This window comes from Oncorhynchus kisutch, linkage group LG28 (assembly GCF_002021735.2).
Source record: "Oncorhynchus kisutch isolate 150728-3 linkage group LG28, Okis_V2, whole genome shotgun sequence".
NCBI lineage: Eukaryota > Metazoa > Chordata > Actinopteri > Salmoniformes > Salmonidae > Oncorhynchus > Oncorhynchus kisutch.
In genome coordinates, this window is record NC_034201.2 from 3,364,933 (window position 1) to 3,371,091 (window position 6,159).

Below are 6,159 nucleotides of genomic sequence, written 5' to 3' on the forward strand. Positions count from 1 at the left end.
GCTCCAGTTTAAACTGTTCTGCCTGCGGCTATGGAACCCTGACCTGTTCACCAGATGTGCTACCTTTCCCAGACGTGCCGTTTTCAACTCTCTAGAGACAGCAGGAGTGGTAGAGATACTCTGAATGATTGCCCATGAAAAGCCAACTGACATTTAATCCTGAGGTGCTGACCTGTTGCACCCTCGACAACCACTGTGATCATTATTATTTGACCCTGCTGAACATTTGAACATCTTGGCCATGTTCTGTTACAATCTCTACCCGGTACAGCAAGAAGAGGACTGGACACCCCTCATAGCCTGGTTCCTCTCTAGGTTTCTTCCTAGGTTCTGGTCTTTCTAGGGAGTTTTTCCAAGCCACCGTGCTTCTACACCTGCATTGCTTGCTGTTTGGAGCTCTAGGCTGGGTTTCTGTACAGCACTTTGTGACATCAGCTTATGTAAGAGGGGCTTTATAAATACATTTGATTGGGGCGGCAGGGTAGCCTAGTGGTTAGTGTTGGACTAGCAACCGGAAGGTTGCAAGTTCAAACCCCCGAGCTGACAAGTTACAAATCTGTCGTTCTGCCCCTGAACAGGCAGTTAACCCACTGTTCCCAGGCCGTCATTGAAAATAAGAATTTGTTCTTAACTGACTTGCCTGGTAAAATAAAGGTAAAATAAAAAATAAAATAACAAAAAATTGATTGATTGACAGCCATGGCTAACTGACTACTAGCTAGTAGCTAGTTAGCTGGCTAGCTGCTGATGGGGGTCCGGTTCTAAAGTGTAAAAATAGCATATCCATACCATATTAGGTGAGGCGGGTTGCAGGAGAGTATGTTCAGTCCGTAGATGGAAATTGCGAAGGAAAAGATATATACATGGGATGGGACAAGACAAACAGACTGCTATGCCATCTTGGATGTTGTAACTTGATTCTATTGTGCTCAATTTTTACAGGTGACAGACAACCTTAGCACTGTTCCAGACTTAGATTATCCTCTTTTTTAACAATAGCCTGTATAGATATCAAAACGTCTCTGGTGCTGCAGCATGCACTCATTCGTTGTCATGTTCTGTTGTGGTATTAAAAAGATTTTGCTTGTCTACAGTCATCTACAATTACGTAGAATTGCATGAAATGCATTTATAAAAGGCAATTTTTTTCTCGGACTGCAAATAAGACGATAGAATTATGCAGTGTTTTTATTAGAATGGAGATCTTTTCACCCGTACCCTCTGCTAATCCACAACCTTCTGGCCACTTTGCCATGTAATGCTTACAGAGCATGTATAGCTCCCCAGACAAGCCCCTCCCCACCCAGTACATTTTGATCTGTCACTTGGTATATGGGTAAGGCTATGAAAAAGAGGACACATTTTTTGCAAACATGATTCATGTGGTTTCAACTATACTGAACAAAAATATAAACACAACAATTTCCAAGATTTTACTGAGTTAAAGTTCAGATAAGGAAATCAGTCAATTTAAATGAATGAATTATGCCCTAATCTATGGATTTCACATGACTGGGCAGGGTTGCAGCCATGGGTTGGCCTGGGAGGGCACTTGGCAGCCAGGCCCAGTCAATCAGAATAGGTTTTTCCCCACAAAAGGGCTTTATTACAACACAGAAATACTCCTCAGCAAACACCCACCACCCCCTCTCAGACGATCCCGCAGGTAAAGAAGCTGGATGTGGAGGTCCTGGGCTGGCGTGGTTACACATGGTCTGCAGTTGAGAGGCCGGTTGGACATACTGCCAAATTCTCTAAAATTATGTTGGAGGCAACTTAAGGTAGAGAAATGAATATTTAATTCTCTGGCAACAGCTTTGGTGAACATTCCTGCAGTCATCATGCAAATTACAGTCCCTCAAAACTTGAGATATCTGTGGCATTGTGTTGCATGTCAAGAGGCCTTTTTTAATCCCCAGCACAAGGTGCACCTTTATAATGATCACGCTGTTTAATCAGCTTCTTGATATGCCACACCTGTCAGGTTGCCAGGTGGTCTTGGCAAGGGAGAAATGCTTACTAACAGGGATGTGAACAAATTTGAACACAAAATTTGAGAGAAATATGCCTTTTGTGTATATGGAAAATATCTGGGATTTTTTATTTCAGCTCATGAAACATGGGAACAACACTTTACATGTTGCGTATATATCTTTGGTCAATGTATTTTTTTATACAGGGGATAGTTTTGAGGCAGCATAGTCAAAACATTGAGTAAAGTCCCATTTCCAAGTGTGGAAAAAAACAACAACAATATGTGATACAACAAAGATTTAACCATGCAAATCTTGTCCAAGTTATAAACAAAAAGGATCACTATATAATAGTATAATATAAACCCACATTATAAGTTTGTGACAAAAGGTCTTAGGTTAATTGCCCTGACGTAGTTCTTACTAACACAACCTTTCAAACAAGGCTGACTTTGTTAAGTTCCTGATATCAAAGATGAAATTGTCCAGGCATATGGGGCAGGCAAAACGTACACTGAATGATATGGTCCCTGTTCAGTGTCTGTACCTTCAGTATGGTCTATATCCCCCACAGCATAGCAACGGCCTTGCGGATCCCCACATCATGGAGGCTGAAAAGGCAACGGTCCCCATGGACGTGGTGAACAGGCCAGACTTGACCAGTTTTATCTTCAGGTCACCTTGGACATAGTATGTCAGCAATACCCTGTGATGCACAGAGCTGGTCCATATGGGTCAAAAAAAGCCCACTGCATGAACGTTACACAATATTCTTCTGGGATGGGGTCAACTGGCGACATTTCAATTTAGGAAGTCAACTGAAATTCCATTTCTACTTTCAATTTTCCTTGGAATGGAATTTCAGTTTTCAGATTCAAGACTACCTTGAATTGACTGAATTGAATTGTAATTGATCCCACCCCTGATATTCAGCCCAATGTCCCATCCCCTTTGAGGGCATAGTAGAGCCACCTTACCAGTGTCCATGGAGGGTGAGGGCAGCTGCCATAAAGTAGTCCAGCACTGGCCCAGGGTGCATGTAGGTGGCAAGTGAGATGACTAGCAGCAGTGGGCTCACAACACTCACCTGTCAAGTGCAAGGACGCAGCCTTGAAACCAGCAGCAGCAGCTGCAAACACAGCTGAAAGGGAGATATTAGCTAGGCCTACCTCAGAGAAAGTAGAGACCCAGCGGCACCACGGTCACAGGCAATCATAAATCATTTTTCAAACAAGACTCAGCAATGTGACTTGATCATGAGCACCAGTGTGCCAGAGAATGTGAGGCAAGAGGATGCACTCGTCAGCACCATCACCGAAATTCAGAACAAATCTCAACAAATCTCAGTGCTTCAAAAAGCATGGAAAAAAACAACACACGCAAACATATCAAACGCAAACAGAAAGATGTGAGCAGGATGATGAGCGTGGGCAGCAGTGGAGCCAAAGATATTGTCGACAGTGTGAAAAGAGAATGCACTCATCAGCACCATCAAGGATACTGTTGTCTGCGCATGAGGTAATGACAAGTCCAGTATTCAGTAAAGCTGGTCTTTTTAGGTGAATATTGATGAGTCTATCTTTAAGTAAAAAAAGGTAATATATATTATATGTTGATCAAGCAGATCTATTTTTTGTTGTAGTTGTATTTTACCCTCTTCTCTCCCCAAATTTGTGATATCCAATTCCGATCTTGTCTCATCGCTGCAACTCCCCAATAGGCTCGGGAGAGGCGATGGTCGAGTCATGCGTCCTCTGAAACATGACCCGCCAAACTGCAGTCCTTAACACCCACCTACTTAACCCGGAAGCCAGCTGCACCAATGTGTCAGAGGAAACATTTAACTGATGACCGAAAGTTATCCTGCAGGGGCCCGGTCCGCCATAAGGAGTCACTAGAGCGCGATGAGCCAAGTAAAGCCCTCCCGACCAAACCCTCCCTGACCCGGATGACACTGGGCCAATTGTGCGCCACCCTATGAGACTCCCGGTCATGACCAGTTGTGACACAGCCTGGGATCGATACCGGGTTTGTAGTGACGCCTTAGACCTCTGTGCCACTCGGAAGGCCAAGCAGATTTGTTTTACATCAAGTTTTTATTATTTCAATTTATAGGATTCATACAATAAACTTATCGAGTTTTAAAGAACCCCCCACCCCTCACCGGCAATCTGATAGCATGTAAAATAAATAATGAGATATAATATAATAAACTAATTTTGCATAGTAAATCTACTGAACAATACATCATATAGCCTCACCAATAGTGACAAATTATTCATACACATTGTAGGATGTTTTGCCCGTTGGTTAAGAGCTCAGAAATGTCTGCTCCATGTTGTAAACGTGACTTCGTTGTAAATTACAATTTTAGGTTATAGAAGCTAGATAACCTTTCAACAACAAGTAGGTTATACTGAACACTACTGAAGAGATAACCAGTCAGCTAGCTAACAGTTGTGATGGTGACTTACTTAGCTAGCTGCTAACGTTAGCTGCTACTGTCACAATCACCCAGCTATCTGGAAAGCTAGTTTACGAGCTAGGCAGTTTGTTGGTGCTCCACTGTTGAACTTCATAATGATCACAAGTAATTATATCAAGTATTCCTCAAAACTCTTTGTTGTGGATAAATCCTCCTGACCAGTTCACTTATTCCATAGGTTTCCCGGTGCTTGCAATACCCTGTTGTTAAGTCTTCTTCATCACAATAGGACCAGTGGCGTGGTGCTCACTGCGGTGCTCGTGGTTGTCCTTTCCTAGTGATGGCACAAACTCCTCTGCGTCTTATGCTTTGGTGAATGACAGGTGCTCTTCCCTGTCTTCCCCTAAAGTCTCTTGATGTTTTTGTAGAGGGGTTCCACCGGCTCCGCTAACACCTGTTGTAGCATATCCTTGAGCTACTTCTGTTGCTTGGCTAACGCCACAGAAATCGTGCCAGCTATGAAGGCCTCAGTTTCAGTGCTGAAGGTTGTCTTCTGATGCTTACATATAGGGGATGAAGTCAGAGAAGCGCCATTTTTCTTGCCACCTTAGGTTGCCGGCATTGTTAGTCAGACTTGGGTTAAATTTTTTTTAAAGTGTTCATTATCAAAATGATGTAAACAAATATGAAAAAGAGTTATTGGGTTTGCAGAGCTCTAGTGACTAGCACATTGGTTAAGTCAATCAGATCTTTAAAGATAATTTTCAAGTTTCCTGCCTTCCAGGACCTCTATTCCAGGCGGTGTCAGAGGAAGGCCCTAAAAATTGTCAAAGACTCCAGCCACCCTTGTCATAAACTGTTCCCTCTGCTCCCGCACGGTAAGTGGTACCGGAGCACCAAGTCTAGGTCCAAGAGGCTTCTAAACAGCTTTTCCCACCAAGCCATAAGACTCCTGAACATCTAATCAAATGGCTACCCAGACTATTTGCAGTGCTTCTAGTTCCGACAATGCAGTAATAACCAACAAGTAATCTAACTAACAATTCCAAAACTACTGTCTTATACACAGTGTAAGGGGATAAAGAACATGTATGTACATAAGGATATATGAATGAGTGATGGTACAGAGCAGCATAGGCAAGATACAGTAGCTGATATCGAGTACAGTATATACATATGAGATGAGTATGTAAACAAAGTGGCATAGTTAAAGTGGCTAGTGATACATGTATTACATAAGGATGCAGTCGATGATATAGAGTACAGTATATACGTATGCATATGAGATGAATAATGTAGGGTATATAAACATTATATAAGGTAGCATTGTTTAAAGTGGCTAGTGATATATTTACATCATTTCCCATCAATTCCCATTATTAAAGTGGCTGGAGTTGAGTCAGTGTCAGTGTGTTGGCAGCAGCCACTCAATGTTAATGGTGGCTGTTTAACAGTCTGATGGCCTTGAGATAGAAGCTGTTTTTCAGTCTCTCGGCCTCAGCTTTGATGCACCTGTACTGACCTCACCTTCTGGATGATAGCGGGGTGAACAGGCAGTGGCTCGGGTGGTTGATGTCCTTGATGATCTTTATGGCCTTCCTGTAACATCGGGTGGTGTAGGTGTCCTGGAGGGCAGGTAGTTTGCCCCCGGTGATGCGTTGTGCAGACCTCACTACCCTCTGGAGAGCCTTACGGTTGAGGGCGGAGCAGTTGCCGTACCAGGCGGTGATACAGCCCGCCAGGATGCTCTCGATTGTGCAT